The sequence below is a fragment of the Hemicordylus capensis genome, chromosome 7, assembly GCF_027244095.1.
Source record: "Hemicordylus capensis ecotype Gifberg chromosome 7, rHemCap1.1.pri, whole genome shotgun sequence".
NCBI lineage: Eukaryota > Metazoa > Chordata > Lepidosauria > Squamata > Cordylidae > Hemicordylus > Hemicordylus capensis.
In genome coordinates this window covers 16394264-16408455 of record NC_069663.1, presented here as the reverse complement: position 1 = coordinate 16408455, position 14192 = coordinate 16394264, and positions in this window count along the sequence as shown.

The following is a 14192-nucleotide window of genomic DNA, read 5'->3' as shown; positions in this document are numbered from 1 at the left end:
TTTCAACGAGCTGTCCACCACGACCCCAAGATCTCTCTCCTGGTCAGTCACCGACAGCTCAGATCCCATCAGCGTATATGCAAACTTGGTGTTTTTGCCCTAGTGTGCATCTCTTCACACTTGCTTACATTGAACTGCATTTGCCATTTTGTTGCCCGCTCCCCCAATTTGGAGAGATCTTTTTGGAGCCCCTCAGACTCTGTTGTGGATTTCACTACCCTAAATAGCTTAGTGTCATCTGCAAATTTGGCCAATTCACTGGTCACCGCAACTTCTAGATCATTCATGAACAAGTTAAAGAGCGCTGCTTCCCTTTGGGGATGGGGCCGTAGTAGCTCAGTGGCAGAGCATCTGCTTTGCCTGCAGAGTCACAGGTTCAATCCCTGGCAGCATCTCCAGTTGGCCTGGGAAAAACTCCTTCCTGAAACCTTGGAGAGCCACTGCCGGTCAGTGTAGACCAGGGATTCTCAACTTTGGGTCCCCAGATGTTTTTGGACTTCAACTCCCATAATCCCCAACCAAAGGCCACTGGGGCTAGGGATTATGGGCGATGAAGTTCAATAACATCTGAGGACCCAACACTGAGAATCCCTGGTGTAGACAATACTGAGCGAGATGGACCAAGGGTCTGACTCAGTATAAGGCAGCTTCCTATGGTGCATTACGTTCGGGCCCTTCTAGCAAGTGGTTCATCCGAAGCAACGAGGAAAAAGAACATCCAACTGGTGAACAGAGCACCAGCTGGCTGGGAAGAACTGAAGTGTTGTCACACACACACACACACACACACACACACACACACACACACACACACACCACCTGGTGCTGACCATGCCCCGTGTGCTGGTGTGGGTCTGATGCTGGTGAAAGTGGTGTGGCCAGCAGTGGGCAGTGGGGGGGGGGGCGGGCAGCTGGGGTGACCTTTCCCTGGGCCGCCACCAACCCCCCTATGCACCCAAAACACACATTCAAAATGGCTTATTGTCTAGGAATCAGAGCAAAGGGGGGGAAATTCCAGACAGATGGTGATGTTACCCCACCACACACACACAGACACACACACACTCACACAACCCATCTAAATCTGGCCACTTTCAACCCGTCCCATGACAACTCTCCACAGCAGCATGGAAATGAGACTGTGACACAAACGTTTCCTTCAGTGTGAAGCTTTTGTACAACAACCACAGAAGCTACAGTGCTCACTGAATGCTCCAAGGAGCTGGCAGGCACAACAAATGGACAGTCCATCAACACTCGTCCCAGTGGATCTTTCACAGGAGACGGGTTCTAGACAAGCCATTTTAACAGCCCAGCCAGGCCAGGCTAGCTTTTATTGTCTGGCAGTTCGCTGAAATTAAGACCATGTCAAACAGGAAAGATATTTGGTCCCACTGTTAGAGGAAGGGGGGTCGTGGGAGTCATGCACAGCGGACACCCGCCCCCCACCCCCTCGGAAGGCATTTGACAGATGGGAGGCTAGACCGATGTTGTTGCCCAGAGATCTGCTAATGGACAAATACAAAGCAAACGTTAGCACATCTCACCGTCAATATGCTCGGGGGACACTCCTGGGAGGACATGCCTCTAAGCCCCCATGAAATCAGGTTGGCAGCTTATGAAAGATGCAAGAGCACTCGCATGTGAGCCTCATGCAAAGCAAACAACAACAACAACCCTCATCTCCTAACATAGGGAATCATACTCTACTTTACTCCTAGAATAACAGAATTTTAGATTCTTCGGGGTCTTCTACTCCAGCCCTCTACATATGCTGTATGTTGGGCTGCCTTTGTATGTAGTCCGGAACCTGCTATTAGTGTAGAATGCAGCAGCCAGGTTGTAGGGATGTGCATGAATCAAATTTTCAGATTCAATTTGAATTGAAATTGAAACAGGCTGATTAAATTCAAATTAGAATAGATTGTATTTGAATTTGAATTGATTCAACCTATTTTGGCACCTTTTTTGACCAATCAGGGTGCCTGAATAGTTTTTAAAAGTGCCAAATTGTCCCTAAATGGTTGTTGAATCAATTGGCATCTGAAAATCTGGCTGATTCAATTTGAATTCAAATAGAATTACTCTTTTTAGGGGTACTCTTTTTAGGGGAATCATTCAAATCGTTCAGATTCGTGTCAAATAGATTTGAATCCAGATCGATTTGCACATCCCTAACAGGTTGGTCTCTGGTGCAACTCAAAGAGACCATATTACTCCTATTCTAAAAGAACTTTGTGGGCTACCAACACATTTCTGTACGAAATACAAAGTGCTGGTTATTGCCTATAAAGCCCTTAACTGCTTGGGCCCATGTTATTTAATAAAGTGCCTCCGCCGTCATGAATCCCACTGCCTGCTGAGATCATCAGAAGTCCAGTTGCAGTTTCCACTGGCTCATTTGGCAGTGGGTCGGGACTGGGATTTCTCTGTGGCCACCCCAGGACTTTGTAATGTGCTCCCTGTCAGAATAAGAGCTTCCCCATCTCTGGCTGCCTTCAAGAAAGCTACTAAGACACACCTGTTTTCCTCAGGCTTTTAGTTAACATTTTAATATTGTTTTTGTTTGCACTCATTCCGGGATCAAGCAGGAGTATAGAGCAAAAATCCTCTAATACAGGAATTCTGTTATATACTCCCGTTTGATCCTTGAGTGAGTGTAAACCCCACTTGAAACAGTTTTAATTGTTTTTCTTTTGAAGCAGAAGAGGGCTTACGTTTGCAAAGTAATTTGCAATGGTGTGGAATAGAAGGGCATCTTTGGATCCCCTCACAGCCTATTTAGCTGTGTCAATTGCCATGTACGCCAATGGTGTGGTGTGTGTATATGCATACATGACTGACTGAATGAAGAACAAGGTATAATATCTAAAATATAGAAATAATCTTGCTCCGAGGGGAGGAGGGAAGAGACAGAGGCTCTTCTCCCTTCCCTTTCCAACCCCTCCCTTCCCAACTGCCAGCACAGAGCTACCTAAGAACCATCCTGCTCGGAGGGGAGAAGAAAGAAGTGACAAAGTCTAAAGGGCTCAGCATGTAAAGTTCTAAGCATGTTGCTTGATGTGTGGTTCCTCCTTGAAGCTTTTATGTAAACCACTTTGGGTGGTTCTTTAGAAAAGTGGTGTATGCATGTCAAAAATAAGTAAAGTTCAAGGATTTTATTCATTCTCTAACAAATAAATAAACAGGATGACATTGCATCTTAAGCAGGCAAAGGAGAGCTGGTCTTGTGGTAGTGACTAGTCAAGTGACTAGTCCCCTTTGCTAATCAGAGTCCACCCTGGTTTGCATTTGAATGGGAGACTACATGTGTGAGCACTCTTAAGATATTGCTCTTAGGGGATGGGGCTGCTCTGGGAAGAGCACCTGCATGCTTGCAAGCAGAAGGTTCCAAATTCCCTCCCTGGCATCTCCAAGACAGGGCTGAGATCCTTGGAGAAGCTGCTGCCAGTTTGTATACAATGCTGAGCTAGATGGACCAGTGGTCTGACTTGTTATATGGCAGCTTCCTATGTTTCTAAATTCCCTCCCTGGCATCTCTCAAGATAGGGCTGAGAGAGACTCCTGCCTGCAACCTTGGAGAAGCCACTGCCAGTCTGTGTATAATGAGCTAGATGGAGCAATGTGGTCTGACCCGGTATATGGCAGCTTCCTGTGGACTGAAGAGGTCTGTTCACACAATGGAAAGCTGGGTAGGAAGAGTATCCTACCCAGTTTTGTTCCCCATTGGGTAGTCACCTGTGAGACCTGTGCTGGGTCAGAGGGCTTTTCCTTCCTTCTACCTCATTCGGCAGCTGGGGACAGCTTCTGCTACTCATTTCCCCCAGTCGTATGAACACGCCGAGCAGGTCCATTGAAGCAAGGCCTCCCTGTGTTGTTTTCTCAGCCCACTCATGCTTCTGTGATGCGTCCAGCTCACTCATCCAAGGACCTTGGGTGAGCATCAGCTGCCATTGTCTCGAAGCTATGGAGTCTGACCAAATCCCTTTTGACACGATCCATTGTTACCATGACCTCCATCCCTTTCCCTGTGTCCATATTGCTGTTCATCTCGTCCTCAGCATCTTCTAGCTGCTTCGCGGGGCCAAGGGGTGTTGCTTTTAAGGCAGCAGCGACTCTCCCGATCCCCTGTGGCTCCCCCCAGCCCCATTCATCGCTTATCCAGCTTGATGGAGCGTGGCTGCGCATTATTCTCAACAGCTGTGGCAGCGCAGCTGAGATAACGGGAGAGGGTCTTGCAGCCTCCCCCAAGATCGCCAGGTACCTAAGGGGGTTATGGAATTTCCCGGCTCCTTTTAATTGCTTTCATCTCCTCCGTGCATTCAAGTGGCAGGCTCATTTGCATATGTTTACTCCACGCTGACTTGCAGGAACAGACCAAAATAAATATCTTCTGGCAGCCATGGTAACCCAAATGGCTGGCTCGCCATCGTAAGACTTATTTTCTAAAGAACCAACCCAAATGACCTTTCTGTCGTACAGTTCATTTCTTTTCTTTTTGGACACTGGGATGGGCTGCCTAAGATGGTTAAACGTAACACAAACTTTGTGTGCCCCACACAGTACCCGAAGAATGGTTGCATTTAATTATCCACTTTTCCACCAAAACTCCCTCAAAGATCAAAATTGGATGACAATCCCAAAACATCTTAATTGGAAAGTTTTCACTGTGGTGGCTTTCATTTTGTCACTGTTGCTGTTGTTGAGTCTTGTGGCCCTCCTCTTGTAGGGGGCATCAGCTGTTCCTGGCTTTTGGGACATAACAAAACAAGGAGCTGATGTAAGAAGATGCAAGAAGAAATCCTCTTTCCAGCCCTCCTGTAACTATTGTTGCCTAGTAGTAGTTGTTGCCTAGTATCATCGTGGGCATGGACATGGAGGAGATGGCATATAGGTGTGTGCAGAGGGGAGTTGGAAACAAGCGTGAATTGTCCCCTTTGCTAAGCAGGGTCAACCATGGTTTGCATTTGGATGTGTGACTACATGTGGGCACTGTAAGATATCCCCCTTAGGGGGCAGTCTGTAGCTCAGTAGAAGAGCATCTGAGTGTCCCAGGTTCAATCCAGTCCCAGGTTCAATCCTACCTGGAAAAACCAGGTAGGGCCGAGAGAGACTCCTGCCAGAAACCTTGGAGAGCCACTGCCAGTCAGTGTAGACAATACAGAGCAGGATTTATTTATTTATTTATTTATGTTCACATGTATATCCCACTTTTGTTATTTCTCTATGTAAACCGCTTTGGAAACTTTTGTTGAAAAGCGGTATATAAATATTTGTGGTTGTTGTTTATTTTAATCTAATAATAAACCTGTGTTGGTGAAGTGTGTAACTTTTCATTTTGGGTCCACCTTAGTCACACGCCTCTGAGACCTAGGACTACTCAGCCCTTCTAAGGCAGGTTTTACCACGTTAACCTCCCCCAGGAATCTTATGTGGAAAGAGTGGTTTGTCCCACATTAAAATAAAGTGGATGGTGGCAGCCTAAGATGAATCCCTTGCAGTCAAGGAGTCACCCCAGTGAACTCCCCTTTCCTCCTCTGGCTCCGACAGGAGTTATGACAGTCATTGTTCTGAAATATCACATGCACTTTTGAAACCCTACTCCTGTTCTGTACCTCGTACCTCTGTCATGTAAGGCCTTATGACTCTGAGGCATTTTAGGACATTTATTAGACTCAGAAAAACTGAGGATCTCCCTGTGGGTAAACTTATCATTTTCTGTCATTCCTTTCTTTTCAGAGGTCACTAAGTAACTGCATAGCTGGAGCACATAGAATCCAAGTGCATGTAAACTGAATACATACTCACTTGAAACAAACCATCAATGTAGGTAAATCTTCCAGTTATCCTATTTTGCAACAAATCTTGAGGCTCTACACATGATCGGTCAAGCCCGCTGCACATGAGCAGCTGTCGAGCCCTGGGCAGATGGATCGGCCGCCCACATGATTACCAGCTCCGTCACAGACCTGGTAGGGGCAGTGGGGATTAGGGGCTGCTTGGCCCCCAGAAGTCCCAGAATGCCCTGCACAAGTGTGTGGGGCATTCTGGGGAGACCCTCGATGACAGGAGGCTCGTTGGGGTTCTCCTCAAGAGTTGCTGCAGTGCAGAGCAGTATCACGATCACAGAAATGGGATCAGCAGAACGATCACGGAAATGCTAACCTCATTTTAGGGGAGGGGTACTTTGGGGGGCTAGCCGCCACTGAACCACCGAGATCCACCACGAGCCTGGTGGTTCCCATGACTGCTCGAAAGCGGGCTCCCTTAGCCCGCTTTCGAGCAGTCGTGAGAATAGCTTCCTATCTCCCAATTTATGTTGGTAACAAGATGCTGGCCTCCTGCTTCATACAATTGTTTGAATCTAGGTTTAATGTGGATTATCAACATTAGAGTGATTGTGTGAACCCTTTAGGCCTGAGATGAACTGGAGGTTCCTGCCTTAACTTGGGTTAATGCTATCATGCTAATGTCGATAACCCACATTAAACTTACATTTGAACAATTGTGTGAATGAAGTCACTGTTTTGCATTCACCTTTCCTGAGTGGTAGGGAGTTTAGGGCAGTCTTCCCAGTGTCATTAAGGACCTAGTTCAGATATCACAGTTAAATCTTAGTTCCATGTGACGTCTCCAAGCCTCAGAAGCGCCTGCTCCACCTTCCCCCACCCATGCGCAAGTCAGAAGATTTCTACTTCTGACTTTGGTTAGAAACAGACAAGATCAACCATGACATCTCAACTAACCAATCTTGGTTTGTTCTTACCAATTTGCTTTAAATAAACCAAGTTCTGAATCCCACTTCGGATCTCGACTTAGTTCAAGAAAGGGGGATGAAAGGAAGCTGTACAAGACAGGATGGCATGGAGTGCATTGATCCATAGAGTGACCGAGAGTCGGACACGGCTGGAGAAGAAGAAGGGGGATAGAAACAAACCAAGATCAGCCGTTTTGAACTTCAAATTGATCTTGGTTTGTTTTTAACCACAGTCAGAAGTAGGATCCTTCCCATTCACATCCGGTGATGTGCGCAGCAACTCACAGCTAGGTTTTGTTGCTGACTCCTGCTTCCAGCGCCACCGCAAGCCTTTGCCCCTCTGACTGCCACCTGCCCTCCCTTCCTCCGTCTGAGGCCCAGCCTGCCTGCCTCCCTCTGTCCTCATAGGTCCCAACAAAGAGCTGGTGTGCAGGCCAATGACATCACTGCTTGGCACATATCGCTGGGAGGTGACATCATTATACCGTGCACCGACTCTTTGCCAGCACTGATGAGGGCAGAAGGGGAGAGGCAGGCAGGTGGCTGCAGGGACAGGCAGTGTGCAGCTCCCCCAGCTCTGGCCCCATTGGGTGGCCAGTGCTCACTGCACACAGTCATCCAATGGTGGATCCACCCTTGGGTAGGGGAGCTGCAGTTGACTTTGCCCAGGGATTATGGGAGTTAGGAACATAGCTAGGAACATAGGAAGCTGCCATATACAGAGTCAGACCATTGGTCCATCTAGCTCAGTATTGTCTTCACAGACTCGCAGGAATCTTTCTCAGCCCTATCTTGGAGATGCTGCCAGGGAGGGAACTTGGAACCTAGATGCTCTTCCCAGAGCAGCTCCACCTCCTGAGGGGAATATCTGAGGGAGAGGAGAGCTGGTCTTGTGGTAGCAAGCATGACTTGTCCCCTTAGCCAAGCAGGGTACGCTTGGGTTGCATATGAAAGAGAAACTAGAAGTGTGAGCACTATAAGATATTCCCCTTAAAGGATGGAGCTACTGCTCTAGGCAGAGCAGAAGGTACCAAGTTCCCTCCCTGGCAGCATCTCCAAGATAGGGCTGAGAGAGATTCCTGCCTGCAACCTTGGAGAAGCCGCTGCCAGTCTGTGAAGACAATACTGAGCTAGACAGACCTATGGTCTGACTCAGAATATGGAAGCTTCCTATGTTCCTACCTTACCATGCTCACTCTTCTAGTCTCCCATTCATATGCAACCAGGGCGGACCCTCCTTAGCTAAGGGAACAAGTCATGCTTGCTACCATAAGTCCAGCTCTCCCCTCCAGTTGTAGCCAACAACATCTGGAAATCCCTGTTACAGGGGGAACTAGTGTTCTCCCAGGACTCAGAGATGTTGCGCAGAACCAAGATTTAATTGTGGTTCTGCGTGATGTCAGTTTCCTTGAGTTGAAAGAGCCCTGGAGATTTGTGGTGCCTTTGTGATAATCTGTACAGGCAGAGCAAGCATGACAGCTCTGGAAGCAAACACAAGGGAAACGTTAAATCCACAGCAGCATCCAACCAGTCTCCTTGCAAACACAAAATAGCCCCAATCCAAATTCCTGCCTTTCCGTTTTGTTTGCACACACTCTGTCCGGCTCAGTGTCTGCTTTCCGCAGTAGTTCCCATTCCATGAGCTTGGAAGAAGGAGCTACCCTTTAGAGTCCATTATCTCAATCAATGACCTGGCTATTAAAGCTTAAAGAGGGAGCCTCTTTTCCACTTAGCATAATAGAGCAGCATTGCTCAGAATAATATTTAGGTCCCTCCCCCACTGCCTTCTCCTATAGTGTTGGCCTAAAACAACTGGCCATCTGGGTGCAGGATAATCAAGAGAGCAAAGAACATGAAGAAGAGAAAGTCCACATCTGTGCCTCAAGAGGATGCGAGATATTGGAGCTATTCTTAGGTTTCCTCTCCTCACATCCACCCACAGGTTCACCCAAGGACACCTTCAACTCATTTCTCTTTGTCTGCAATGGAGGTTCAACTCCACACATGGCTTATCAGGCAGGAAAGATTCTGATCCAGGGACAGCATCTGCTTTCACGATGGAGAGCGAAGTAGCACTGGGGGCTGGTAGGTTGGGTGGAGAGCAGGCTTGGGAGGGTGGTAGCCAGGAAGAGGGCTTTGCGTTCTGTAACCTGGCAGAGCAAAACTCTGGCAGAGAATATAATGGTCGAGGACAGGAGTGGGCAACCTTTCAGAGGGATGGTTGCTGCACCTGAACTTTCAACCGGGTCATCTCTGCTGCGTTTGAATTTGCTTCCACGGACATTTCATCCTTGTTTTAATCATGAGGTTTTGATTTTGATGTCTAAAATGATTTCTCAAAATATAAAATGCTGAAAAGTATGAAACTATGTTGCAATTCAAAACTTTTAAAAAGAAGGGTGGGCCACCCAGAGGTTTTTAAATGTAGTCTTTCCCCCTGCTAACAGAGCAAAGAGGCACCTTTTTAGTAGTGATTCTACTAATGACTACTTTTAGTGATCCTGTATTCTACCAAAGACAACCACAGGCCTCTGTGGTCGTGAGGAGTCGACACCAACTCCACAGCACCCTTTACTTTAGTTTTCTCTTTACTGATCGGGGGAGAGCAACAGGCCCTATCCATCCCCAGCGCAGCATCCCTCCAGTGGCTGTTGCTGGTGTCTATCTTATATTTCTTTTTTAGACTGTGAGCCCTTTGAGGACAGGGAACCATTTTCTTTCTTTCTTTCTTTCTTTCTTTCTTTCTTTCTTTCTTTCTTTCTTTCTTTCTGAAACATTTGTTGAAAAGTGATATATAAATATTTGTCATATTTGTATCCATATTTTTCTGATAATTACATGAAGAGGGTGGTGGAGCTGTTCACACACCACTTCATTTTGCCATTTTAATTTTTTTTTTAAGGTCCTCCCCTGCCCACCGCCACATGAAATGTGTCTCTCGATAAAGAGGTAGGACTCTTCCCTAGCTTAAATAGAGACTAGACTTTTTGTTGTCTCTCTTTCTGAGCATCCTTCTTAATTACTGGAATCTTTTTAGTGCTGAATGTGTACTCATGCACCAAGGCTTCATTCACTACAGATGCCAGTTTCTTCTGATAATTTCTTTTTGATTTCTTCCACCGCAAGCTGAGTCTGACAGTCTGAAGCCGACTGCTTTATGATTCCATTTCAAAGGTGGGAACACCTTCCCTACAAGGAAAGGCTAAAGCGCTTGTGGCTTTTGAATCTATGAAAAATATGATTCAAGGGGGAGGAGAAAGCAAGGTTTCTGAAAACGACCTATGGTGTGGAGAAAGTAGACAGAGAAGTTTTTCTCCTTTTGTAGTACTAGAACTGGGCGTCTTCCAGTGAAATTAATGGGCAAAAAATTCAGGGCAGACAGAAGGGCTTCTTCATACAGCACAATGATAATGTGTCCTTTTAAGCGAATGTACATCTTTGAATCCCCGCTGGTATGTTTCCCAGACTATGGGAAACACCTATATCAAGCAGCAGCGATATAGGGAGATGCTGAAAGGCATAATCTTATACTGCATCGGAGGAGGCAATGGTAAACCCCTCCTATATTCTACCAAAGAAAACCACAGGGCTCTGTGGGCGCCAGGAATTGAAATCAGCTTGACGGCACACTTTACCTTTACTTCTTCTGTTACAGACCTTCAGCTCAGATGCCCCATAGTGTGTGTGTGCACACGCGCGTGCACACACACACACACACACACACACACACAAATGTTACAGTTACAAGACAGGCTCCTTGGGCTTACTTCCAGTTACTCACAAGCAGTCTTGTTGAAATTAATGGGACAAGTTTACTCCTCCCATTATTTTCAGTGGGAATATTCAGTGCTAATTTTCTGAAGCCTGTCAGTCAAGCTGAGGGGAGGGGCACGCTGAGCTTCAGCACACAGCCAGTCAATCAGGAGCAGAGGAGGTGGGTCTTCACCTGCCTCCTTCCCTTTCTGCAGCAGACACATTGCTGAGGATGCATCAGCTTCAAGCTGGAGATCCTCGGACGGGGAACAAATAGCGTGGCTGCAGTGTGAGGAGGCAGGAGGACTCTGAAAACCACCACTTAAGTTACTCTAGGGATACTAGGACCCCCCCGCCGGAAACAAATTGAATTTGCTGCTTTGTGATGTGGTGATGATCACTTGTTTAGAAGGCAGTTAGGCAAATTCATGAATCGCTACTAGCCATGTTAGTAAATAGGATGCAACTTCCATCTTCTGAGAGAGTGCACTACTGAATACCAGTTGCTTGGGGCTAATAACCGGAGAGGACTTTTGCCTTCGTATCCTGCTCGTGGCCTAGAGGTATTTGATTGGCCACTGTGGGAAACAGGATGCTGGACTGGATAGACCTTTGCACTGACCCAGCAAGGGTTAGACAGTTGTGCATCTGGCCTGTGCTTGTAAAAAGATGTCCTTATAGTAGGAGTTGTTTTCTTACCTGTGTGTGTGTGTGATATACGGGTTTCCCCATGATACCCCCATGATACTCTATGGATGCAAAAGCTGGACTTTGAAGAAGCAAGATAGAAAAAGTCTTGATGCTTTTGAACGTTGGTGCTGGAGAAGACTTTTGAGGATACTATGGACAGCCAGGAAAACAAACAAATGGTTGTCGGAACAAATCAATCCAGAATTTTCACTAGAGGCACAAATGACCAGGACCAAACTGCCATACTTTGGACACATTATGCGAAAACCCAGCTCCCTTGAGAAGTCCATAATGCTGGGAAAGGTTGAAAGAAAGGAAAGAAGAGGACGACCAACCGCAAGGTGGATGGACTCGATAATGACAGCAATAAATGTACCACTGAGAGACCTTAAAGGCCAAGTTGAAGACAGACTATCCTGGAGAGAATTGATCTATGTGGTCGCTAAGAGTTGACACCAACTTGATGGCACTCAATCCATCCATCCATCCATCCATCCATCCATCCATCCATCCATTTTATTGTGGTTATAGCCAGTGGAAAAGCAGTAACATGTCAGATTCTGTTATCCTTGAAATTGCCCCAAGGTGGGGGTTCTGGGGCTACTGAGTGGGAGGGGTGTGCTGAACTCTGTTCCTCATCTGACTCTGTCCCAGAGAGTGAGGGGTCAGACTCAGGGACCATGGCAGAACCTTCCTTGGCTGTAGAATTCCCAGGCTGCAGAACAGTACCTTGGGAGTGTCAGTCAGACTGTCCCTGCTGGCATTCAGACACCAAGTCAAACTTTGGTTTGACAGCCATTTTGGAGGCCACTGCGCCTGCACAATTGGCCTCTGAGAGGCCTGGCATGACCCAGGCCAACCCGTTCAAACCTTTCCCCTCAGAGTGGTGGCCATTTTGGAGGCTGCTGCACCTGCGCAGTTGGCCTCTGAGAGGCCTGGCATGACCCAGGCCTCTCAGTCTGGGGGTGTTCGGTCTGGGGTCGGACCGAATAGAGGATGGTTCGGTTCGACCCCGAACCGTCGAACCGAACCGGCTCGACGTTGAACTGCCTCGACTTCGAGCCAGTTTGCACACCCCTACAGCTCATTGGTAGAGCATCTGCTTTGTACGCAGAAGATCCCGGGTTCACCCCCTGGCATCTTTAGGTAGGGCTGGGAAAGACCCCTGCCTGAAACCTTGGAGAGACGCTGCCAGTCCCTGTGGATGATACTGAGCTAGATGGACCAATCGTCTGACTCGGTATACGGCAGCTTCCTATAGTCCTATGTTCTGAGTAGCAAAAGGGTTTACAACCTAACCTCTTTGGTGGAGAAGGTGAGTAGGAGGCGCTTTCTCTACCATATTGGCAAGGCCATCCACTGATAGCATATTTTTGGACACTGCTGTGTTCACTAATTCATTGCCAGGGGTTGTTCAGGGCTTCAGCTTGTCAGGTCATCATGGGTCACTTTCCGTTGCTGTCACCCTGAGGATACAGACAGGATGTTTGAAGATTTGCATCTGACTTCATGCATGCTTGACCACAGTGCCCAGACCTCCTTTCTCTGGGTCCCAAAGGCTTTGTCCATTTGGCAAAACACTACAGGATTTATCAGTGTCCTTTAGCTTCTTTAGGTCTCTTTGTTTGTGCACCTTATATTCCTGGCTGCCTGATTTGTATTGATAGCCAGACAAGGCAGGATTGCATGAATGTGTATTAATTAGACATGACTTGACAAATTTGCTGCATCCCCTCTTCTGGGATCCCCTCTCTGGGATCAAGTGGCAGAGCATCGGCGTCTCATGGACAGTCTCAAGTTCAATCCCTGGCAGAATCTCTAGGTAGGGCTGGGAAAGACTCCTGCTTGAAATCTTGGAGAAGCTGCTGCCGGCCAGTGCAGACAATACTGAGCTAGATGGACCAAGGGTCTGACTTGTTAAAAGGCAGCTTTCTATGTTCCTATGTTCCCCTATGGAATAGGCTTTCTGGGGTCCCCAGATGTTGTTGGACTTTGACTCCCAAAGGCCATTGGGGCTGGAGATGATGGGAGTTGAAGTCCAACAACATCTTGGGACCCATGTTTGAGAACCCCTGAGCTATGGAGGTTCTTCAGGCAGTCATTGAGCCAGAACCCGGCATAACCTCCATTGATGGGTAGCAGTGCTCCAGAGTTTCACATGGGTCTCTTTCCCAGCCCTACCTGGATATGCATGCCAGAGACTGAGCCCATGGAGACCTTGGCAGTAGAGTGGGATAAAAAATATCCAAATAAATAAATAAGCATCAATTTTTGTGTGACTATTTATTGTTAGCTGCCTCTAGCACTGATTGCAAAAAAGCTGGGATAGAAATGTGCAAAATATTAGACAGTAAATGCATTTGGGGTTTTTTCTTTAAATGGTTTTAAATTGTTTTAGAATTGTTTATTTTTTATTGCTACTTTACATTTTTACTGTTGGTTTTAATGATTTTATGTTGTTTTAGGATGCAAACCGCTGAGAGATGCAAGTTAGTGGTATATAAATGCATAAAATAAAAGAATAAATGAATGAGTGTGTGTGTGTGTAATATATATGTGTGTGTGTCTGTGTAGGAATATTTATTTACTTATAATATATATAATTATATGTATTATAAATAAATAGTTACAATAGATATAATCATATATATCAAATAAATCAATACAATTTATTATAAATGTATTCTAATATATAATTAAGTGCACTAAAAATATAAATAAAGTATAAGATCAATGGAACTGAAGCCACCTCCAGGCACAGGGACACTCATACACACGTCACAACTCAGGCACACACACAACACCCCCCACCCCCCCAACAAGGGCTTGCTTCCTGGAGCCCCCCCCCACTACTGTACCTAGATGGAAAGGGGCGGGGCTTAGTGGTGCAGTCCGGGCAAGCATCCCGGTGTCTTCATTGGACGCTGGAAGTGGAGAAGGTGGGGCAGCCGTACACGGGGAGGTGCGGCGGGGTGGTGGGGGGCAGTGAGCC